The sequence below is a fragment of the Pseudophryne corroboree genome, chromosome 8 (assembly GCF_028390025.1).
Source record: "Pseudophryne corroboree isolate aPseCor3 chromosome 8, aPseCor3.hap2, whole genome shotgun sequence".
NCBI lineage: Eukaryota > Metazoa > Chordata > Amphibia > Anura > Myobatrachidae > Pseudophryne > Pseudophryne corroboree.
This window is the reverse complement of record NC_086451.1, coordinates 376,302,188-376,325,315: the sequence shown is the minus strand read 5'-3', so window position 1 is coordinate 376,325,315 and position 23,128 is coordinate 376,302,188. Positions and strand designations below refer to the sequence as shown.

Below are 23,128 nucleotides of genomic sequence, written 5' to 3'. Positions count from 1 at the left end.
ACTATTTAGCAAACTTTGTAGATTGCACAGCAGTCAATGTATCTTTAAGTTGATTTAAGGTTTCTCAAAATTCTAGGCTTGGGTATTGTGGAATACTAAACATTATTATTTTCTTTCAGAATCAATAACTAAAATTATTGTTGGATCAAAGTTTGTCATCTAGGTGTATATATTTTTACATAAAGATAACATCTTATATTTGGATTTTAATAATGAAATCAGATCAAACATGATTCAAAGTGAAGAATCTCTAACCCTTTGGTCTTTAAACTATTCAGTAAACTTTGTAGATTGCACATCAACCATTAAATATATTTCTTAGTTTGTTTAAGGTTTCTCAAACTTCTTGAATGGGGTATTGTAGAATACTAAACAATATTAGTTTTATTCAGAATTAATAATTGAAATTATTGTTGCATTAAAGTTTGTCATCTGAGTGTAAGATTATCCAAAACAGTTGTCTCAAAGAAACAAAACAAATATGTTTTTTACTTGAATCTTTATGTTACTATACTTTCTTAGGCATTGATATATTGACAAAGAGTGACCACGTGGCCTAATGGATAAGGCGTCTGACTTCGGATCAGAAGATTGAGGGTTCGAGTACCTTCGTGGTCATTGGATTCAATGTTATTTGTTTATACTATATTTTTTTCATTAAGATGAAATATTTTGTAAGGAATATTATAATGAAATCAGAACAAACACAGCTCAAAGTAAAATATCTCAAAACCTTTGTTCTTTAAACTATTTAGAAAACTTTGTAGATTGCACAGCAGTCAATGTATCTTTAAGTTGATTTAAGGTTTCTCAAAATTCTAGGCTTGGGTATTGTGGAATACTAAACATTATTATTTTCTTTCAGAATCAATAACTAAAATTATTGTTGGATCAAAGTTTGTCATCTAGGTGTATATATTTTTACATAAAGATAACATCTTATGTTTGGATTTTAATAATGAAATCAGATCAAACATGATTCAAAGTGAAGAATCTCTAACCCTTTGGTCTTTAAACTATTCAGTAAACTTTGTAGATTGCACATCAACCATTAAATATATTTCTCAGTTTGTTTAAGGTTTCTCAAACTTCTTGAATGGGGTATCGTAGAATACTAAACAATATTAGTTTTATTCAGAATTAATAATTGAAATTATTGTTGCATTAAAGTTTGTCATCTGAGTGTAAGATTATCCAAAACAGTTGTCTCAAAGAAAAAAACAAATATGTTTTTTACTTGAATCTTTATGTTACTATACTTTCTTAGGCATTGATATATTGACAAAGAGTGACCACGAGGCCTAATGGATAAGGTGTCTGACTTCGGATCAGAAGATTGAGGTTTTGAGTCCCTTTGTGGTCATTGGATTCAATGTTATTTGTTTATACTGTATTTTTTTCATTAAGATGAAATATTTTGTAAGGAATATAATAATGAAATCAGAACAAACACAGCTCAAAGTAAAATATCTCAAAACCTTTGTTCTTTAAACTATTTAGCAAACTTTGTAGATTGCACAGCAGTCAATGTATCTTTAAGTTGATTTAAGGTTTCTCAAAATTCTAGGCTTGGGTATTGTGGAATACTAAACATTATTATTTTCTTTCAGAATCAATAACTAAAATTATTGTTGGATCAAAGTTTGTCATCTAGGTGTATATATTTTTACATAAAGATAACATCTTATGTTTGGATTTTAATAATGAAATCAGATCAAACATGATTCAAAGTGAAGAATCTCTAACCCTTTGGTCTTTAAACTATTCAGTAAACTTTGTAGATTGCACATCAACCATTAAATATATTTCATAGTTTGTTTAAGGTTTCTCAAACTTCTTGAATGGGGTATTGTAGAATACTAAACAATATAAGTTTTATTCAGAATTAATAATTGAAATTATTGTTGCATTAAAGTTTGTCATCTGAGTGTAAGATTATCCAAAACAGTTGTCTCAAAGAAAAAAACAAATATGTTTTTTACTTGAATCTTTATGATACTATACTATCTTAGGCATTGATATATTGACAAAGAGTGACCACGTGGCCTAATGGATAAGGCGTCTGACTTCGGATCAGAAGATTGAGGGTTCGAGTCCCTTCGTGGTCATTGGATTCAATGTTATTTGTTTATACTGTATTTTTTTCATTAAGATTAAATATTTTGTAAGGAATATAATAATGAAATCAGAACAAACACAGCTCAAAGTAAAATATCTCAAAACCTTTGTTCTTTAAACTATTTAGCAAACTTTGTAGATTGCACAGCAGTCAATGTATCTTTAAGTTGATTTAAGGTTTCTCAAAATTCTAGGTTTGGGTATTGTGGAATACTAAACATTATTATTTTCTTTCAGAATCAATAACTAAAATTGTTGTTGGATCAAAGTTTGTCATCTGAGTGTAAGATTATCCAAAACAGTTGTCTCAAAGAAACAAAACAAATATGTTTTTTACATGAATCTTTATATTACTATACTTTCTTAGGCGTTAATCTTTGGACAGACATTGACCAGGTGGCCTAATGGATAAGGCGTCTGACTTCGGATCAGAAGATTGAGGGTTTGAGTCCCTTCGTGGTCATTGCACTCAATGTTATTTGTTTATACTGTGTTTTTTCATTAAGATGAAATATTTTGTAAGGAATATAATAATGAAATCAGAACAAACACAGCTCAAAGTAAAATATCTCAAAATATTGTCATCTGAGTGTAAGATTATCCAAAACAGTTGTCTCAAAGAAAAAAACAAATATGTTTTTTACTTGAATCTTTATGTTACTATACTGTCTTAGGCATTGATATATTGACAAAGAGTGACCACGTGGCCTAATGGATAAGGCGTCTGACTTCGGATCAGAAGATTGAGGGTTCGAGTCCCTTCGTGGTCATTGGATTCAATGTTATTTGTTTATACTGTATTTTTTTCATTAAGATGAAATATTTTGTAAGGAATATAATAATGAAATCAGAACAAACACAGCTCAAAGTAAAATATCTCAAAACCTTTGTTCTTTAAACTATTTAGCAAACTTTGTAGATTGCACAGCAGTCAATGTATCTTTAAGTTGATTTAAGGTTTCTCAAAATTCTAGGCTTGGGTATTGTGGAATACTAAACATTATTATTTTCTTTCAGAATCAATAACTAAAATTATTGTTGGATCAAAGTTTGTCATCTAGGTGTATATATTTTTACATAAAGATAACATCTTATGTTTGGATTTTAATAATGAAATCAGATCAAACATGATTCAAAGTGAAGAATCTCTAACCCTTTGGTCTTTAAACTATTCAGTAAACTTTGTAGATTGCACATCAACCATTAAATATATTTCATAGTTTGTTTAAGGTTTCTCAAACTTCTTGAATGGGGTATTGTAGAATACTAAACAATATAAGTTTTATTCAGAATTAATAATTGAAATTATTGTTGCATTAAAGTTTGTCATCTGAGTGTAAGATTATCCAAAACAGTTGTCTCAAAGAAAAAAACAAATATGTTTTTTACTTGAATCTTTATGATACTATACTATCTTAGGCATTGATATATTGACAAAGAGTGACCACGTGGCCTAATGGATAAGGCGTCTGACTTCGGATCAGAAGATTGAGGGTTCGAGTCCCTTCGTGGTCATTGGATTCAATGTTATTTGTTTATACTGTATTTTTTTCATTAAGATTAAATATTTTGTAAGGAATATAATAATGAAATCAGAACAAACACAGCTCAAAGTAAAATATCTCAAAACCTTTGTTCTTTAAACTATTTAGCAAACTTTGTAGATTGCACAGCAGTCAATGTATCTTTAAGTTGATTTAAGGTTTCTCAAAATTCTAGGTTTGGGTATTGTGGAATACTAAACATTATTATTTTCTTTCAGAATCAATAACTAAAATTGTTGTTGGATCAAAGTTTGTCATCTGAGTGTAAGATTATCCAAAACAGTTGTCTCAAAGAAACAAAACAAATATGTTTTTTACATGAATCTTTATATTACTATACTTTCTTAGGCGTTAATCTTTGGACAGACATTGACCAGGTGGCCTAATGGATAAGGCGTCTGACTTCGGATCAGAAGATTGAGGGTTTGAGTCCCTTCGTGGTCATTGCACTCAATGTTATTTGTTTATACTGTGTTTTTTCATTAAGATGAAATATTTTGTAAGGAATATAATAATGAAATCAGAACAAACACAGCTCAAAGTAAAATATCTCAAAATATTGTCATCTGAGTGTAAGATTATCCAAAACAGTTGTCTCAAAGAAAAAAACAAATATGTTTTTTACTTGAATCTTTATGTTACTATACTGTCTTAGGCATTGATATATTGACAAAGAGTGACCACGTGGCCTAATGGATAAGGCGTCTGACTTCGGATCAGAAGATTGAGGGTTCGAGTCCCTTCGTGGTCATTGGATTCAATGTTATTTGTTTATACTGTATTTTTTTCATTAAGATGAAATATTTTGTAAGGAATATAATAATGAAATCAGAACAAACACAGCTCAAAGTAAAATATCTCAAAACCTTTGTTCTTTAAACTATTTAGCAAACTTTGTAGATTGCACAGCAGTCAATGTATCTTTAAGTTGATTTAAGGTTTCTCAAAATTCTAGGCTTGGGTATTGTGGAATACTAAACATTATTATTTTCTTTCAGAATCAATAACTAAAATTATTGTTGGATCAAAGTTTGTCATCTAGGTGTATATATTTTTACATAAAGATAACATCTTATGTTTGGATTTTAATAATGAAATCAGATCAAACATGATTCAAAGTGAAGAATCTCTAACCCTTTGGTCTTTAAACTATTCAATAAACTTTGTAGATTGCACATCAACCATTAAATATATTTCTCAGTTTGTTTAAGGTTTCTCAAACTTCTTGAATGGGGTATTGTAGAATACTAAACTATATTAGTTTTATTCAGAATTAATAATTGAAATTATTGTTGGATTAAAGTTTGTCATTTGAGTGTAAGATTATCCAAAACAGTTGTCTCAAAGAAACAAAACAAATATGTTTTTAACTTGAATCTTTATGTTACTATACTTTCTTAGGCATTGATATATTGACAAAGAGTGACCACGTGGCCTAATGGATAAGGTGTCTGACTTCGGATCAGAAGATTGAGGGTTCGAGTACCTTCGTGGTCATTGGATTCAATGTTATTTGTTTATACTATATTTTTTTCATTAAGATGAAATATTTTGTAAGGAATATAATAATGAAATCAGAACAAACACAGCTCAAAGTAAAATATCTCAAAACCTTTGTTCTTTAAACTATTTAGCAAACTTTGTAGATTGCACAGCAGTCAATGTATCTTTAAGTTGATTTAAGGTTTCTCAAAATTCTAGGCTTGGGTATTGTGGAATACTAAACATTATTATTTTCTTTCAGAATCAATAACTAAAATTATTGTTGGATCAAAGTTTGTCATCTAGGTGTATATATTTTTACATAAAGATAACATCTTATGTTTGGATTTTAATAATGAAATCAGATCAAACATGATTCAAAGTGAAGAATCTCTAACCCTTTGGTCTTTAAACTATTCAGTAAACTTTGTAGATTGCACATCAACCATTAAATATATTTCTTAGTTTGTTTAAGGTTTCTCAAACTTCTTGAATGGGGTATTGTAGAATACTAAACAATATTAGTTTTATTCAGAATTAATAATTGAAATTATTGTTGCATTAAAGTTTGTCATCTGAGTGTAAGATTATCCAAAACAGTTGTATCAAAGAAACAAAACAAATATGTTTTTTACTTGAATCTTTATGTTACTATACTTTCTTAGGCATTGATATATTGACAAAGAGTGACCACGTGGCCTAATGGATAAGGCGTCTGACTTCGGATCAGAAGATTGAGGGTTCGAGTACCTTCGTGGTCATTGGATTCAATGTTATTTGTTTATACTATATTTTTTTCATTAAGATGAAATATTTTGTAAGGAATATAATAATGAAATCAGAACAAACACAGCTCAAAGTAAAATATCTCAAAACCTTTGTTCTTTAAACTATTTAGCAAACTTTGTAGATTGCACAGCAGTCAATGTATCTTTAAGTTGATTTAAGGTTTCTCAAAATTCTAGGCTTGGGTATTGTGGAATACTAAACATTATTATTTTCTTTCAGAATCAATAACTAAAATTATTGTTGGATCAAAGTTTGTCATCTAGGTGTATATATTTTTACATAAAGATAACATCTTATGTTTGGATTTTAATAATGAAATCAGATCAAACATGATTCAAAGTGAAGAATCTCTAACCCTTTGGTCTTTAAACTATTCAGTAAACTTTGTAGATTGCACATCAACCATTAAATATATTTCTCAGTTTGTTTAAGGTTTCTCAAACTTCTTGAATGGGGTATTGTAGAATACTAAACAATATTAGTTTTATTCAGAATTAATAATTGAAATTATTGTTGCATTAAAGTTTGTCATCTGAGTGTAAGATTATCCAAAACAGTTGTCTCAAAGAAAAAAACAAATATGTTTTTTACTTGAATCTTTATGTTACTATACTTTCTTAGGCATTGATATATTGACAAAGAGTGACCACGTGGCCTAATGGATAAGGTGTCTGACTTCGGATCAGAAGATTGAGGGTTCGAGTCCCTTTGTGGTCATTGGATTCAATGTTATTTGTTTATACTGTATTTTTTTCATTAAGATGAAATATTTTGTAAGGAATATAATAATGAAATCAGAACAAACACAGCTCAAAGTAAAATATCTCAAAACCTTTGTTCTTTAAACTATTTAGCAAACTTTGTAGATTGCACAGCAGTCAATGTATCTTTAAGTTGATTTAAGGTTTCTCAAAATTCTAGGCTTGGGTATTGTGGAATACTAAACATTATTATTTTCTTTCAGAATCAATAACTAAAATTATTGTTGGATCAAAGTTTGTCATCTAGGTGTATATATTTTTACATAAATATAACATCTTATGTTTGGATTTTAATAATGGAATCAGATCAAACATGATTCAAAGTGAAGAATCTCTAACCCTTTGGTCTTTAAACTATTCAGTAAACTTTGTAGATTGCACATCAACCATTAAATATATTTCTCAGTTTGTTTAAGGTTTCTCAAACTTCTTGAATGGGGTATTGTAGAATACTAAACAATATAAGTTTTATTCAGAATTAATAATTGAAATTATTGTTGGATTAAAGTTTGTCATCTGAGTGTAAGATTATCCAAAACAGTTGTCTCAAAGAAAAAAACAAATATGTTTTTTACTTGAATCTTTATTTTACTATACTTCCTTAGGCATTGATATATTGACAAAGAGTGACCACGTGGCCTAATGGATAAGGCGTCTGACTTCGGATCAGAAGATTGAGGGTTCGAGTTCCTTCGTGGTCATTGGGTTTAATGTTATTTGTTTATACTGTATTTTTTTCATTAAGATTAAATATTTTGTAAGGAATATAATAATGAAATCAGAACAAACACAGCTCAAAGTAAAATATCTCAAAACCTTTGTTCTTTAAACTATTTAGCAAACTTTGTAGATTGCACAGCAGTCAATGTATCTTTAAGTTGATTTAAGGTTTCTCAAAATTCTAGGCTTGGGTATTGTGGAATACTAAACATTATTATTTTCTTTCAGAATCAATAACTAAAATTATTGTTGGATCAAAGTTTGTCATCTAGGTGTATATATTTTTACATAAAGATAACATCTTATATTTGGATTTTAATAATGAAATCAGATCAAACATGATTCAAAGTGAAGAATCTCTAACCCTTTGGTCTTTAAACTATTCAGTAAACTTTGTAGATTGCACATCAACCATTAAATATATTTCTTAGTTTGTTTAAGGTTTCTCAAACTTCTTGAATGGGGTATTGTAGAATACTAAACAATATTAGTTTTATTCAGAATTAATAATTGAAATTATTGTTGCATTAAAGTTTGTCATCTGAGTGTAAGATTATCCAAAACAGTTGTCTCAAAGAAACAAAACAAATATGTTTTTTACTTGAATCTTTATGTTACTATACTTTCTTAGGCATTGATATATTGACAAAGAGTGACCACGTGGCCTAATGGATAAGGCGTCTGACTTCGGATCAGAAGATTGAGGGTTCGAGTCCCTTCGTGGTTATTGGATTCAATGTTATTTGTTTATACTATATTTTTTTCATTAAGATGAAATATTTTGTAAGGAATATAATAATGAAATCAGAACAAACACAGCTCAAAGTAAAATATCTCAAAACCTTTGTTCTTTAAACTATTTAGCAAACTTTGTAGATTGCACAGCAGTCAATGTATCTTTAAGTTGATTTAAGGTTTCTCAAAATTCTAGGCTTGGGTATTGTGGAATACTAAACATTAATATTTTCTTTCAGAATCAATAACTAAAATTATTGTTGGATCAAAGTTTGTCATCTAGGTGTATATATTTTTACATAAAGATAACATCTTATGTTTGGATTTTAATAATGAAATCAGATCAAACATGATTCAAAGTGAAGAATCTCTAACCCTTTGGTCTTTAAACTATTCAGTAAACTTTGTAGATTGCACATCAACCATTAAATATATTTCTCAGTTTGTTTAAGGTTTCTCAAACTTCTTGAATGGGGTATTGTAGAATACTAAACAATATAAGTTTTATTCAGAATTAATAATTGTAATTATTGTTAGATTAAAGTTTGTCATCTGAGTGTAAGATTATCCAAAACAGTTGTCTCAAAGAAAAAAACAAATATGTTTTTTACTTGAATCTTTATTTTACTATACTTTCTTAGGCATTGATATATTGACAAAGAGTAACCACGTGGCCTAATGGATAAGGCGTCTGACTTCGGATCAGAAGATTGAGGGTTCGAGTTCTTTCGTGGTCATTGGATTCAATGTTATTTGTTTATACTGTATTTTTTTCATTAAGATTAAATATTTTGTAAGGAATATAATAATGAAATCAGAACAAACACAGCTCAAAGTAAAATATCTCAAAACCTTTGTTCTTTAAACTATTTAGCAAACTTTGTAGATTGCACAGCAGTCAATGTATCTTTAAGTTGATTTAAGGTTTCTCAAAATTCTAGGCTTGGGTATTGTGGAATACTAAACATTATTATTTTCTTTCAGAATCAATAACTAAAATTATTGTTGGATCAAAGTTTGTCATCTAGGTGTATATATTTTTACATAAAGATAACATCTTATATTTGGATTTTAATAATGAAATCAGATCAAACATGATTCAAAGTGAAGAATCTCTAACCCTTTGGTCTTTAAACTATTCAGTAAACTTTGTAGATTGCACATCAACCATTAAATATATTTCTCAGTTTGTTTAAGGTTTCTCAAACTTCTTGAATGGGGTATTGTAGAATACTAAACAATATTAGTTTTATTCAGAATTAATAATTGAAATTATTGTTGCATTAAAGTTTGTCATCTGAGTGTAAGATTATCCAAAACAGTTGTCTCAAAGAAAAAAACAAATATGTTTTTTACTTGAATCTTTATTTTACTATACTTTCTTAGGCATTGATATATTGACAAAGAGTGACCACGTGGCCTAATGGATAAGGCGTCTGACTTCCGATCAGAAGATTGAGGGTTCGAGTCCCTTCGTGGTCATTGGATTCAATGTTATTTGTTTATACTGTATTTTTTTCATTAAGATGAAATATTTTGTAAGGAATATAATAATGAAATCAGAACAAACACAGCTCAAAGTAAAATATCTCAAAACCTTTGTTCTTTAAACTATTTAGCAAACTTTGTAGATTGCACAGCAGTCAATGTATCTTTAAGTTGATTTAAGGTTTCTCAAAATTCTAGGCTTGGGTATTGTGGAATACTAAACATTAATATTTTCTTTCAGAATCAATAACTAAAATTATTGTTGGATCAAAGTTTGTCATCTAGGTGTATATATTTTTACATAAAGATAACATCTTATGTTTGGATTTTAATAATGAAATCAGATCAAACATGATTCAAAGTGAAGAATCTCTAACCCTTTGGTCTTTAAACTATTCAGTAAACTTTGTAGATTGCACATCAACCATTAAATATATTTCTCAGTTTGTTTAAGGTTTCTCAAACTTCTTGAATGGGGTATTGTAGAATACTAAACAATATTAGTTTTATTCAGAATTAATAATTGAAATTATTGTTGCATTAAAGTTTGTCATCTGAGTGTAAGATTATCCAAAACAGTTGTCTCAAAGAAAAAAACAAATATGTTTTTTACTTGAATCTTTATGTTACTATACTTTCTTATGCATTGATATATTGACAAAGAGTGACCACGTGGCCTAATGGATAAGGTGTCTGACTTCGGATCAGAAGATTGAGGGTTCGAGTCCCTTCGTGGTCATTGGATTCAATGTTATTTGTTTATACTGTATTTTTTTCATTAAGATGAAATATTTTGTAAGGAATATAATAATGAAATCAGAACAAACACAGCTCAAAGTAAAATATCTCAAAACCTTTGTTCTTTAAACTATTTAGCAAACTTTGTAGATTGCACAGCAGTCAATGTATCTTTAAGTTGATTTAAGGTTTCTCAAAATTCTAGGCTTGGGTATTGTGGAATACTAAACATTATTATTTTCTTTCAGAATCAATAACTAAAATTATTGTTGGATCAAAGTTTGTCATCTAGGTGTATATATTTTTACATAAATATAACATCTTATGTTTGGATTTTAATAATGGAATCAGATTAAACATGATTCAAAGTGAAGAATCTCTAACCCTTTGGTCTTTAAACTATTCAGTAAACTTTGTAGATTGCACATCAACCATTAAATATATTTCTCAGTTTGTTTAAGGTTTCTCAAACTTCTTGAATGGGGTATCGTAGAATACTAAACAATATTAGTTTTATTCAGAATTAATAATTGAAATTATTGTTGGATTAAAGTTTGTCATCTGAGTGTAAGATTATCCAAAACAGTTGTCTCAAAGAAAAAAACAAATATGTTTTTTACTTGAATCTTTATTTTACTATACTTCCTTAGTCATTGATATATTGACAAAGAGTGACCACGTGGCCTAATGGATAAGGCATCTGACTTCGGATCAGAAGATTGAGGGTTCGAGTCCCTTCGTGGTTATTGGATTCAATGTTATTTGTTTATACTATATTTTTTTCATTAAGATGAAATATTTTGTAAGGAATATAATAATGAAATCAGAACAAACACAGCTCAAAGTAAAATATCTCAAAACCTTTGTTCTTTAAACTATTTAGCAAACTTTGTAGATTGCACAGCAGTCAATGTATCTTTAAGTTGATTTAAGGTTTCTCAAAATTCTAGGCTTGGGTATTGTGGAATACTAAACATTAATATTTTCTTTCAGAATCAATAACTAAAATTATTGTTGGATCAAAGTTTGTCATCTAGGTGTATATATTTTTACATAAAGATAACATCTTATGTTTGGATTTTAATAATGAAATCAGATCAAACATGATTCAAAGTGAAGAATCTCTAACCCTTTGGTCTTTAAACTATTCAGTAAACTTTGTAGATTGCACATCAACCATTAAATATATTTCTCAGTTTGTTTAAGGTTTCTCAAACTTCTTGAATGGGGTATTGTAGAATACTAAACAATATACGTTTTATTCAGAATTAATAATTGTAATTATTGTTAGATTAAAGTTTGTCATCTGAGTGTAAGATTATCCAAAACAGTTGTCTCAAAGAAAAAAACAAATATGTTTTTTACTTGAATCTTTATTTTACTATACTTTCTTAGGCATTGATATATTGACAAAGAGTAACCACGTGGCCTAATGGATAAGGCGTCTGACTTCGGATCAGAAGATTGAGGGTTCGAGTTCTTTCGTGGTCATTGGATTCAATGTTATTTGTTTATACTGTATTTTTTTCATTAAGATTAAATATTTTGTAAGGAATATAATAATGAAATCAGAACAAACACAGCTCAAAGTAAAATATCTCAAAACCTTTGTTCTTTAAACTATTTAGCAAACTTTGTAGATTGCACAGCAGTCAATGTATCTTTAAGTTGATTTAAGGTTTCTCAAAATTCTAGGCTTGGGTATTGTGGAATACTAAACATTATTATTTTCTTTCAGAATCAATAACTAAAATTATTGTTGGATCAAAGTTTGTCATCTAGGTGTATATATTTTTACATAAAGATAACATCTTATATTTGGATTTTAATAATGAAATCAGATCAAACATGATTCAAAGTGAAGAATCTCTAACCCTTTGGTCTTTAAACTATTCAGTAAACTTTGTAGATTGCACATCAACCATTAAATATATTTCTCAGTTTGTTTAAGGTTTCTCAAACTTCTTGAATGGGGTATTGTAGAATACTAAACAATATTAGTTTTATTCAGAATTAATAATTGAAATTATTGTTGCATTAAAGTTTGTCATCTGAGTGTAAGATTATCCAAAACAGTTGTCTCAAAGAAAAAAACAAATATGTTTTTTACTTGAATCTTTATTTTACTATACTTTCTTAGGCATTGATATATTGACAAAGAGTGACCACGTGGCCTAATGGATAAGGCGTCTGACTTCCGATCAGAAGATTGAGGGTTCGAGTCCATTCGTGGTCATTGGATTCAATGTTATTTGCTTATACTGTATTTTTTTCATTAAGATGAAATATTTTGTAAGGAATGTAATAATGAAATCAGAACAAACACAGCTCAAAGTAAAATATCTCAAAACCTTTGTTCTTTAAACTATTTAGCAAACTTTGTAGATTGCACAGCAGTCAATGTATCTTTAAGTTGATTTAAGGTTTCTCAAAATTCTAGGCTTGGGTATTGTGGAATACTAAACATTATTATTTTCTTTCAGAATCAATAACTAAAATTATTGTTGGATCAAAGTTTGTCATCTAGGTGTATATATTTTTACATAAATATAACATCTTATGTTTGGATTTTAATAATGGAATCAGATCAAACATGATTCAAAGTGAAGAATCTCTAACCCTTTGGTCTTTAAACTATTCAGTAAACTTTGTAGATTGCACATCAACCATTAAATATATTTCTCAGTTTGTTTAAGGTTTCTCAAACTTCTTGAATGGGGTATCGTAGAATACTAAACAATATTAGTTTTATTCAGAATTAATAATTGAAATTATTGTTGGATTAAAGTTTGTCATCTGAGTGTAAGATTATCCAAAACAGTTGTCTCAAAGAAAAAAACAAATATGTTTTTTACTTGAATCTTTATTTTACTATACTTCCTTAGTCATTGATATATTGACAAAGAGTGACCACGTGGCCTAATGGATAAGGCGTCTGACTTCGGATCAGAAGATTGAGGGTTCGAGTTCCTTCGTGGTCATTGGATTTAATGTTATTTGTTTATACTGTATTTTTTTCATTAAGATGAAATATTTTGTAAGGAATATAATAATGAAATCAGAACAAACACAGCTCAAAGTAAAATATCTCAAAACCTTTGTTCTTTAAACTATTTAGCAAACTTTGTAGATTGCACAGCAGTCAATGTATCTTTAAGTTGATTTAAGGTTTCTCAAAATTCTAGGCTTGGGTATTGTGGAATACTAAACATTATTATTTTCTTTCAGAATCAATAACTAAAATTATTGTTGGATCAAAGTTTGTCATCTAGGTGTATATATTTTTACATAAAGATAACATCTTATATTTGGATTTTAATAATGAAATCAGATCAAACATGATTCAAAGTGAAGAATCTCTAACCCTTTGGTCTTTAAACTATTCAGTAAACTTTGTAGATTGCACATCAACCATTAAATATATTTCTTAGTTTGTTTAAGGTTTCTCAAACTTCTTGAATGGGGTATTGTAGAATACTAAACAATATTAGTTTTATTCAGAATTAATAATTGAAATTATTGTTGCATTAAAGTTTGTCATCTGAGTGTAAGATTATCCAAAACTGTTGTCTCAAAGAAAAAAACAAATATGTTTTTTACTTGAATCTTTATGTTACTATACTATCTTAGGCATTGATACATTGACAAAGCGTGACCACGTGGTCTAATGGATAAGGCGTCTGACTTCGGATCAGAAGATTGAGGGTTCGAGTCCCTTTGTGGTCATTGGATTCAATGTTATTTGTTTATACTGTATTTTTTTCATTAAGATGAAATATTTTGTAAGGAATATAATAATGAAATAAGAACAAACACAGCTTAAAGTAAAATATCTCAAAACCTTTGTTCTTTAAACTATTTAGCAAACTTTGTAGATTGCACAGCAGTCAATGTATCTTTAAGTTGATTTAAGGTTTCTCAAAATTCTAGGCTTGGGTATTGTGGAATACTAAACATTATTATTTTCTTTCAGAATCAATAACTAAAATTATTGTTGGATCAAAGTTTGTCATCTAGGTGTATATATTTTTACATAAAGATAACATCTTATGTTTGGATTTTAATAATGAAATCAGATCAAACATGATTCAAAGTGAAGAATCTCTAACCCTTTGGTCTTTAAACTATTCAGTAAACTTTGTAGATTGCACATCAACCATTAAATATATTTCTCAGTTTGTTTAAGGTTTATCAAACTTCTTGAATGGGGTATTGTAGAATACTAAACAATATAAGTTTTATTCAGAATTAATAATTGAAATTATTGTTGCATTAAAGTTTGTCATCTGAGTGTAAGATTATCCAAAACAGTTGTCTCAAAGAAAAAAACAAATATGTTTTTTACTTGAATCTTTATTTTACTATACTTTCTTAGGCATTGATATATTGACAAAGAGTGACCACGTGGCCTAATGGATAAGGTGTCTGACTTCGGATCAGAAGATTGAGGGTTCGAGTCCCTTTGTGGTCATTGGATTCAATGTTATTTGTTTATACTGTATTTTTTTCATTAAGATGAAATATTTTGTAAGGAATATAATAATGAAATAAGAACAAACACAGCTCAAAGTAAAATATCTCAAAACCTTTGTTCTTTAAACTATTTAGCAAACTTTGTAGATTGCACAGCAGTCAATGTATCTTTAAGTTGATTTAAGGTTTCTCAAAATTCTAGGCTTGGGTATTGTGGAATACTAAACATTATTATTTTCTTTCAGAATCAATAACTAAAATTATTGTTGGATCAAAGTTTGTCATCTAGGTGTATATATTTTTACATAAAGATAACATCTTATGTTTGGATTTTAATAATGAAATCAGATCAAACATGATTCAAAGTGAAGAATCTCTAACCCTTTGGTCTTTAAACTATTCAGTAAACTTTGTAGATTGCACATCAACCATTAAATATATTTCTCAGTTTGTTTAAGGTTTATCAAACTTCTTGAATGGGGTATTGTAGAATACTAAACAATATAAGTTTTATTCAGAATTAATAATTGAAATTATTGTTGCATTAAAGTTTGTCATCTGAGTGTAAGATTATCCAAAACAGTTGTCTCAAAGAAAAAAACAAATATGTTTTTTACTTGAATCTTTATTTTACTATACTTTCTTAGGCATTGATATATTGACAAAGAGTGACCACGTGGCCTAATGGATAAGGCGTCTGAGTTCGGATCAGAAGATTGAGGGTTCGAGTCCCTTCGTGGTCATTGGATTCAATGTTATTTGTTTATACTGTATTTTGTTCATTAAGATGAAATATTTTGTAAGGAATACAATAATGAAATCAGAACAAACACAGCTCAAAGTAAAATATCTCAAAACCTTTGTTCTTTAAACTATTTAGCAAACTTTGTAGATTGCACAGCAGTCAATGTATCTTTAAGTTGATTTAAGGTTTCTCAAAATTCTAGGCTTGGGTATTGTGGAATACTAAACATTATTATTATCTTTCAGAATCAATAACTAAAATTATTGTTGGATCAAAGTTTGTCATCTAGGTGTATATATTTTTACATAAAGATAACATCTTATGTTTGGATTTTAATAATGAAATCAGATCAAACATGATTCAAAGTGAAGAATCTCTAACCCTTTGGTCTTTAAACTATTCAGTAAACTTTGTAGATTGCACATCAACCATTAAATATATTTCTCAGTTTGTTTAAGGTTTCTCAAACTTCTTGAATGGGGTATTGTAGAATACTAAACAATATTAGTTTTATTCAGAATTAATAATTGAAATTATTGTTGCATTAAAGTTTGTCATCTGAGTGTAAGATTATCCAAAACAGTTGTCTCAAAGAAAAAAACAAATATGTTTTTTACTTGAATCTTTATGTTACTATACTTTCTTAGGCATTGATATATTGACAAAGAGTGACCACGTGGCCTAATGGATAAGGCGTCTGACTTCGGATCAGAAGATTGAGGGTTCGAGTCCCTTCGTGGTCATTGGATTCAATGTTATTTGTTTATACTGTATTTTTTTCATTAAGATGAAATATTTTGTAAGGAATATAATAATGAAATCAGAACAAACACAGCTCAAAGTAAAATATCTCAAAACCTTTGTTCTTTAAACTATTTAGCAAACTTTGTAGATTGCACAGCAGTCAATGTATCTTTAAGTTGATTTAAGGTTTCTCAAAATTCTAGGCTTGGGTATTGTGGAATACTAAACATTATTATTTTCTTTCAGAATCAATAACTAAAATTATTGTTGGATCAAAGTTTGTCATCTAGGTGTATATATTTTTACATAAAGATAACATCTTATGTTTGGATTTTAATAATGAAATCAGATCAAACATGATTCAAAGTGAAGAATCTCTAACCCTTTGGTCTTTAAACTATTCAGTAAACTTTGTAGATTGCACATCAACCATTAAATATATTTCTCAGTTTGTTTAAGGTTTATCAAACTTCTTGAATGGGGTATTGTAGAATACTAAACAATATAAGTTTTATTCAGAATTAATAATTGAAATTATTGTTGCATTAAAGTTTGTCATCTGAGTGTAAGATTATCCAAAACAGTTGTCTCAAAGAAAAAAACAAATATGTTTTTTACTTGAATCTTTATTTTACTATACTTTCTTAGGCATTGATATATTGACAAAGAGTGACCACGTGGCCTAATGGATAAGGCGTCTGAGTTCGGATCAGAAGATTGAGGGTTCGAGTCCCTTCGTGGTCATTGGATTCAATGTTATTTGTTTATACTGTATTTTTTTCATTAAGATGAAATATTTTGTAAGGAATACAATAATGAAATCAGAACAAACACAGCTCAAAGTAAAATATCTCAAAACCTTTGTTCTTTAAACTATTTAGCAAACTTTGTAGATTGCACAGCAGTCAATGTATCTTTAAGTTGATTTAAGGTTTCTCAAAATTCTAGGCTTGGGTATTGTGGAATACTAAACATTATTATTTTCTTTCAGAATCAATAACTAAAATTATTGTTGGATCAAAGTTTGTCATCTAGGTGTATATATTTTTACATAAAGATAACATCTTATGTTTGGATTTTAATAATGAAATCAGATCAAACATGATTCAAAGTGAAGAATCTCTAACCCTTTGGTCTTTAAACTATTCAGTAAACTTTGTAGATTGCACATCAACCATTAAATATATTTCTCAGTTTGTTTAAGGTTTCTCAAACTTCTTGAATGGGGTATTGTAGAATACTAAACAATATTAGTTTTATTCAGAATTAATAATTGAAATTATTGTTGCATTAAAGTTTGTCATCTGAGTGTAAGATTATCCAAAACAGTTGTCTCAAAGAAAAAAACAAATATGTTTTTTACTTGAATCTTTATGTTACTATACTTTCTTAGGCATTGATATATTGACAAAGAGTGACCACGTGGCCTAATGGATAAGGCGTCTGACTTCGGATCAGAAGATTGAGGGTTCGAGTCCCTTCGTGGTCATTGGATTCAATGTTATTTGTTTATACTGTATTTTTTTCATTAAGATGAAATATTTTGTAAGGAATATAATAATGAAATCAGAACAAACACAGCTCAAAGTAAAATATCTCAAAACCTTTGTTCTTTAAACTATTCAGCAAACTTTGTAGATTGCACAGCAGTCAATGTATCTTTAAGTTGATTTAAGGTTTCTCAAAATTCTAGGCTTGGGTATTGTGGAATACTAAACATTATTATTTTCTTTCAGAATCAATAACTAAAATTATTGTTGGATCAAAGTTTGTCATCTAGGTGTATATATTTTTACATAAAGATAACATCTTATGTTTGGATTTTAATAATGAAATCAGATCAAACATGATTCAAAGTGAAGAATCTCTAACCCTTTGGTCTTTAAACTATTCAGTAAACTTTGTAGATTGCACATCAACCATTAAATATATTTCTCAGTTTGTTTAAGGTTTCTCAAACTTCTTGAATGGGGTATTGTAGAATACTAAACAATATAAGTTTTATTCAGAATTAATAATTGAAATTAATGTTGGATTAAAGTTTGTCATCTGAGTGTAAGATTATCCAAAACAGTTGTCTCAAAGAAAAAAACAAATATGTTTTTTACTTGAATCTTTATGTTACTATACTTTCTTAGGCATTGATATATTGACAAAGAGTCACCACGTGGCCTAATGGATAAGGCGTCTGACTTCGGATCAGAAGATTGAGGGTTCGAGTTCCTTCGTGGTCATTGGATTCAATGTTATTTGTTTATACTGTATTTTTTTCATTAAGATGAAATATTTTGTAAGGAATATAATAATGAAATCAGAACAAACACAGCTCAAAGTAAAATATCTCAAAACCTTTGTTCTTTAAACTATTTAGCAAACTTTGTAGATTGCACAGCAGTCAATGTATGTTTAAGTTGATTTAAGGTTTCTCAAAATACTAGGTTTGGGTATTGTGGAATACTAAACATTATTATTTTCTTTCAGAATCAATAACTAAAATTATTGTTGGATCAAAGTTTGTCATCTGAGTTTAAGATTATCCAAAACAGTTGTCTCAAAGAAACAAAACAAATATGTTTTTTACTTGAATCTTTATATTACTATACTTTCTTAGGCGTTAATCTTTGGACACATGGTGACCACGTGGCCTAATGGATAAGGCATCTGACTTCGGATCAGAAGATTGAGGATTCGAGTCCCTTTGTGGTCATTGGATTCAATGTTATTTGTTTATACTGTATTTTTTTCATTAAGATGAAATATTTTGTAAGGAATATAATAATGAAATCAGAACAAACACAGCTCAAAGTAAAATATCTCAAAACCTTTGTTCTTTAAACTATTTAGCAAACTTTGTAGATTGCACAGCAGTCAATGTATCTTTAAGTTGATTAAAGGTTTCTCAAAATTCTAGGCTTGGGTATTGTGGAATACTAAACATTATTATTTTCTTTCAGAATCATTAACTAAAATTATTGTTGGATCAAAGTTTGTCATCTAGGTGTATATATTTTTACATAAAGATAACATCTTATGTATGGATTATAATAATGAAATCAGATCAAACATGATTCAAAGTGAAGAATCTCTAACCCTTTGGTCTTTAAACTATTCAGTAAACTTTGTAGATTGCACATCAACCATTAAATATATTTCTCAGTTTGTTTAAGGTTTCTCAAACTTATTGAATGGGGTATTGTAGAATACTAAACAATATTAGTTTTATTCAGAATTAATAATTGAAATTATTGTTGAATTAAAGTTTGTCATCTGAGTGTAAGATTATCCAAAACAGTTGTCTCAAAGAAACAAAACAAATATGTTTTTTACTTGAATCTTTTTACGTTACTATACTTTCTTAGGCGTTAATCTTTGGACAGACATTGACCACGTGGCCTAATGGATAAGGCGTCTGACTTCGGATCAGAAGATTGAGGATTCGAGTCCCTTCGTGGTCATTGGATTCAATGTTATTTGTTTATACTGTATTTTTTTCATTAAGATGAAATATTTTGTAAGGAATATAATAATGAAATCAGAACAAACACAGCTCAAAGTAAAATATCTCAAAACCTTTGTTCTTTAAACTATTTAGCAAACTTTGTAGATTGCACAGCAGTCAATGTATCTTTAAGTTGATTAAAGGTTTCTCAAAATTCTAGGCTTGGGTATTGTGGAATACTAAACATTATTATTTTCTTTCAGAATCAATAACTAAAATTATTGTTGGATCAAAGTTTGTCATCTAGGTGTATATATTTTTACATAAAGATAACATCTTATGTATGGATTATAATAATGAAATCAGATCAAACATGATTCAAAGTGACGAGTCTCTAACCCTTTGGTCTTTAAACTATTCAGTAAACTTTGTAGATTGCACAACAACCATTAAATATATTTCTCAGTTTGTTCAAGGTTTCTCAAACTTCTTGAATGGGGTATTGTAGAATACTAAACTATATTAGTTTTATTCAGAATTAATAATTGAAATTATTGTTGGATTAAAATTTGTCATCTGAGTGTAAGATTATCCAAAACAGTTGTCTCAAAGAAACAAAACAAATATGTTTTTTACTTGAATCTTTATATTACTATACTTTCTTAGGCGTTAATCTTTGGACAGACATTGACCACGTGGCCTAATGGATAAGGCGTCTGACTTCGGATCAGAAGATTGAGGGTTCGAGTCCCTTCGTGGTCATTGCATTCAATGTTATTTGTTTATACTGTATTTTTTCATTAAGATGAAATATTTTGTAAGGAATATAATAATGAAATCAGAACAAACACAGCTCAAAGTAAAATATCTCAAAACCTTTGTTCTTTAAACTATTTAGCAAACTTTGTAGATTGCACAGCAGTCAATATATCTATATATTGATTTAAGGTTTCTCAAAATTCTAGGCCTTGGTATTGTGGAATACTAAACATTATTATTTTCTTTCAGAATCAATAACTAAAATTATTGTTGGATCAAAGTTTGTCATCTAGGTGTATATATTTTTACATAAAGATAACATCTTATGTATGGATTTTAATAATGAAATCAGATCAAACATGATTCAAAGTGAAGAATCTCTAACCCTTTGGTCTTTAAACTATTCAGTAAACTTTGTAGATTGCACATCAACCATTAAATATATTTCTCAGTTTGTTTAAGGTTTCTCAAACTTCTTAAATGGGGTATTGTAGAATACTAAACAATATTAGTTTTATTCAGAATTAATAATTGAAATTATTGTTGCATTAAAGTTTGTCATCTGAGTGTAAGATTATCCAAAACAGTTGTCTCAAAGAAAAAAACAAATATGTTTTTTACTTGAATCTTTATGTTACTATACTTTCTTAGGCATTGATATATTGACAAAGAGTGACCACGTGGCCTAATGGATAAGGCGTCTGACTTCGGATCAGAAGATTGAGGGTTCGAGTCTCTTCGTGGTCATTGGATTCAATGTTATTTGTTTATACTGTATTTTTTTCATTAAGATGAAATATTTTGTAAGGAATACAATAATGAAATCAGAACAAACACAGCTCAAAGTAAAATATCTCAAAACCTTTGTTCTTTAAACTATTTAGCAAACTTTGTAGATTGCACAGCAGTCAATGTATCTTTAAGTTGATTTAAGGTTTCTCAAAATTCTAGGCTTGGGTATTGTGGAATACTAAACATTATTATTTTCTTTCAGAATCAATAACTAAAATTATTGTTGGATCAAAGTTTGTCATCTAGGTGTATATATTTTTACATAAAGATAACATCTTATGTTTGGATTTTAATAATGAAATCAGATCAAACATGATTCAAAGTGAAGAATCTCTAACCCTTTGGTCTTTAAACTATTCAGTAAACTTTGTAGATTGCACATCAACCATTAAATATATTTATCAGTTTGTTTAAGGTTTCTCAAACTTCTTGAATGGGGTATTGTAGAATACTAAACAATATAAGTTTTATTCAGAATTAATAATTGAAATTATTGTTGGATTAAAGTTTGTCATCTGAGTGTAAGATTATCCAAAACAGTTGTCTCAAAGAAAAAAACAAATATGTTTTTTACTTGAATCTTTATTTTACTATACTTTCTTAGGCATTGATATATTGACAAAGAGTGACCACGTGGCCTAATGGATAAGGCGTCTGAGTTCGGATCAGAAGATTGAGGGTTCGAGTCCCTTCGTGGTCATTGGATTCAATGTTATTTGTTTATACTGTATTTTTTTCATTAAGATGAAATATTTTGTAAGGAATACAATAATGAAATCAGAACAAACACAGCTCAAAGTAAAATATCTCAAAACCTTTGTTCTTTAAACTATTTAGCAAACTTTGTAGATTGCACAGCAGTCAATGTATCTTTAAGTTGATTTAAGGTTTCTCAAAATTCTAGGCTTGGGTATTGTGGAATACTAAACATTATTATTTTCTTTCAGAATCAATAACTAAAATTATTGTTGGATCAAAGTTTGTCATCTAGGTGTATATATTTTTACATAAAGATAACATCTTATGTTTGGATTTTAATAATGAAATCAGATCAAACATGATTCAAAGTGAAGAATCTCTAACCCTTTGGTCTTTAAACTATTCAGTAAACTTTGTAGATTGCACATCAACCATTAAATATATTTCTCAGTTTGTTTAAGGTTTCTCAAACTTCTTGAATGGGGTATTGTAGAATACTAAACAATATAAGTTTTATTCAGAATTAATAATTGAAATTATTGTTGGATTAAAGTTTGTCATCTGAGTGTAAGATTATCCAAAACAGTTGTCTCAAAGAAAAAAACAAATATGTTTTTTACTTGAATCTTTATGTTACTATACTTTCTTAGGCATTGATATATTGACAAAGAGTCACCACGTGGCCTAATGGATAAGGCGTCTGACTTCGGATCAGAAGATTGAGGGTTCGAGTTCCTTCGTGGTCATTGGATTCAATGTTATTTGTTTATACTGTATTTTTTTCATTAAGATGAAATATTTTGTAAGGAATATAATAATGAAATCAGAACAAACACAGCTCAAAGTAAAATATCTCAAAACCTTTGTTCTTTAAACTATTTAGCAAACTTTGTAGATTGCACAGCAGTCAATGTATGTTTAAGTTGATTTAAGGTTTCTCAAAATACTAGGTTTGGGTATTGTGGAATACTAAACATTATTATTTTCTTTCAGAATCAATAACTAAAATTATTGTTGGATCAAAGTTTGTCATCTGAGTTTAAGATTATCCAAAACAGTTGTCTCAAAGAAACAAAACAAATATGTTTTTTACTTGAATCTT

At 28.5% G+C, this 23,128-nt stretch overlaps 27 non-coding genes across 27 annotated transcripts; all 27 read left to right on the top strand.

Annotated features, from left to right (window-relative positions):
• The first annotated feature begins 545 nt into the window (after window positions 1-545).
• TRNAR-UCG (transfer RNA arginine (anticodon UCG)) lies at window positions 546-618 on the top strand. Its single transcript has one exon. It is a non-coding gene; the product is annotated as a tRNA-Arg (tRNA).
• A 1,417-nt stretch (window positions 619-2,035) lies between these two features.
• Window positions 2,036-2,108, top strand: TRNAR-UCG (transfer RNA arginine (anticodon UCG)). Its single transcript has one exon. It is a non-coding gene; the product is annotated as a tRNA-Arg (tRNA).
• A 400-nt stretch (window positions 2,109-2,508) lies between these two features.
• Window positions 2,509-2,581, top strand: TRNAR-UCG (transfer RNA arginine (anticodon UCG)). The gene has a single exon. It is a non-coding gene; the product is annotated as a tRNA-Arg (tRNA).
• A 234-nt stretch (window positions 2,582-2,815) lies between these two features.
• On the top strand, window positions 2,816-2,888 carry TRNAR-UCG (transfer RNA arginine (anticodon UCG)). Its single transcript has one exon. It is a non-coding gene; the product is annotated as a tRNA-Arg (tRNA).
• Window positions 2,889-3,560: 672 nt separating this feature from the next.
• TRNAR-UCG (transfer RNA arginine (anticodon UCG)) lies at window positions 3,561-3,633 on the top strand. Its single transcript has one exon. It is a non-coding gene; the product is annotated as a tRNA-Arg (tRNA).
• A 400-nt stretch (window positions 3,634-4,033) lies between these two features.
• On the top strand, window positions 4,034-4,106 carry TRNAR-UCG (transfer RNA arginine (anticodon UCG)). The gene has a single exon. It is a non-coding gene; the product is annotated as a tRNA-Arg (tRNA).
• Window positions 4,107-4,340: 234 nt separating this feature from the next.
• Window positions 4,341-4,413, top strand: TRNAR-UCG (transfer RNA arginine (anticodon UCG)). The gene has a single exon. It is a non-coding gene; the product is annotated as a tRNA-Arg (tRNA).
• A 673-nt stretch (window positions 4,414-5,086) lies between these two features.
• TRNAR-UCG (transfer RNA arginine (anticodon UCG)) lies at window positions 5,087-5,159 on the top strand. The gene has a single exon. It is a non-coding gene; the product is annotated as a tRNA-Arg (tRNA).
• Window positions 5,160-5,832: 673 nt separating this feature from the next.
• Window positions 5,833-5,905, top strand: TRNAR-UCG (transfer RNA arginine (anticodon UCG)). The gene has a single exon. It is a non-coding gene; the product is annotated as a tRNA-Arg (tRNA).
• A 672-nt stretch (window positions 5,906-6,577) lies between these two features.
• On the top strand, window positions 6,578-6,650 carry TRNAR-UCG (transfer RNA arginine (anticodon UCG)). The gene has a single exon. It is a non-coding gene; the product is annotated as a tRNA-Arg (tRNA).
• Window positions 6,651-7,322: 672 nt separating this feature from the next.
• TRNAR-UCG (transfer RNA arginine (anticodon UCG)) lies at window positions 7,323-7,395 on the top strand. Its single transcript has one exon. It is a non-coding gene; the product is annotated as a tRNA-Arg (tRNA).
• A 673-nt stretch (window positions 7,396-8,068) lies between these two features.
• TRNAR-UCG (transfer RNA arginine (anticodon UCG)) lies at window positions 8,069-8,141 on the top strand. The gene has a single exon. It is a non-coding gene; the product is annotated as a tRNA-Arg (tRNA).
• Window positions 8,142-9,558: 1,417 nt separating this feature from the next.
• TRNAG-UCC (transfer RNA glycine (anticodon UCC)) lies at window positions 9,559-9,631 on the top strand. The gene has a single exon. It is a non-coding gene; the product is annotated as a tRNA-Gly (tRNA).
• Window positions 9,632-10,303: 672 nt separating this feature from the next.
• On the top strand, window positions 10,304-10,376 carry TRNAR-UCG (transfer RNA arginine (anticodon UCG)). The gene has a single exon. It is a non-coding gene; the product is annotated as a tRNA-Arg (tRNA).
• Window positions 10,377-11,048: 672 nt separating this feature from the next.
• On the top strand, window positions 11,049-11,121 carry TRNAR-UCG (transfer RNA arginine (anticodon UCG)). The gene has a single exon. It is a non-coding gene; the product is annotated as a tRNA-Arg (tRNA).
• Window positions 11,122-13,283: 2,162 nt separating this feature from the next.
• Window positions 13,284-13,356, top strand: TRNAR-UCG (transfer RNA arginine (anticodon UCG)). Its single transcript has one exon. It is a non-coding gene; the product is annotated as a tRNA-Arg (tRNA).
• A 672-nt stretch (window positions 13,357-14,028) lies between these two features.
• Window positions 14,029-14,101, top strand: TRNAR-UCG (transfer RNA arginine (anticodon UCG)). Its single transcript has one exon. It is a non-coding gene; the product is annotated as a tRNA-Arg (tRNA).
• A 672-nt stretch (window positions 14,102-14,773) lies between these two features.
• Window positions 14,774-14,846, top strand: TRNAR-UCG (transfer RNA arginine (anticodon UCG)). Its single transcript has one exon. It is a non-coding gene; the product is annotated as a tRNA-Arg (tRNA).
• A 672-nt stretch (window positions 14,847-15,518) lies between these two features.
• On the top strand, window positions 15,519-15,591 carry TRNAR-UCG (transfer RNA arginine (anticodon UCG)). Its single transcript has one exon. It is a non-coding gene; the product is annotated as a tRNA-Arg (tRNA).
• A 672-nt stretch (window positions 15,592-16,263) lies between these two features.
• TRNAR-UCG (transfer RNA arginine (anticodon UCG)) lies at window positions 16,264-16,336 on the top strand. The gene has a single exon. It is a non-coding gene; the product is annotated as a tRNA-Arg (tRNA).
• Window positions 16,337-17,008: 672 nt separating this feature from the next.
• On the top strand, window positions 17,009-17,081 carry TRNAR-UCG (transfer RNA arginine (anticodon UCG)). Its single transcript has one exon. It is a non-coding gene; the product is annotated as a tRNA-Arg (tRNA).
• A 672-nt stretch (window positions 17,082-17,753) lies between these two features.
• Window positions 17,754-17,826, top strand: TRNAR-UCG (transfer RNA arginine (anticodon UCG)). Its single transcript has one exon. It is a non-coding gene; the product is annotated as a tRNA-Arg (tRNA).
• Window positions 17,827-18,971: 1,145 nt separating this feature from the next.
• On the top strand, window positions 18,972-19,044 carry TRNAR-UCG (transfer RNA arginine (anticodon UCG)). The gene has a single exon. It is a non-coding gene; the product is annotated as a tRNA-Arg (tRNA).
• Window positions 19,045-19,719: 675 nt separating this feature from the next.
• TRNAR-UCG (transfer RNA arginine (anticodon UCG)) lies at window positions 19,720-19,792 on the top strand. Its single transcript has one exon. It is a non-coding gene; the product is annotated as a tRNA-Arg (tRNA).
• A 673-nt stretch (window positions 19,793-20,465) lies between these two features.
• TRNAR-UCG (transfer RNA arginine (anticodon UCG)) lies at window positions 20,466-20,538 on the top strand. The gene has a single exon. It is a non-coding gene; the product is annotated as a tRNA-Arg (tRNA).
• A 671-nt stretch (window positions 20,539-21,209) lies between these two features.
• On the top strand, window positions 21,210-21,282 carry TRNAR-UCG (transfer RNA arginine (anticodon UCG)). Its single transcript has one exon. It is a non-coding gene; the product is annotated as a tRNA-Arg (tRNA).
• Window positions 21,283-21,954: 672 nt separating this feature from the next.
• Window positions 21,955-22,027, top strand: TRNAR-UCG (transfer RNA arginine (anticodon UCG)). The gene has a single exon. It is a non-coding gene; the product is annotated as a tRNA-Arg (tRNA).
• The last annotated feature ends 1,101 nt before the right edge of the window (window positions 22,028-23,128 follow it).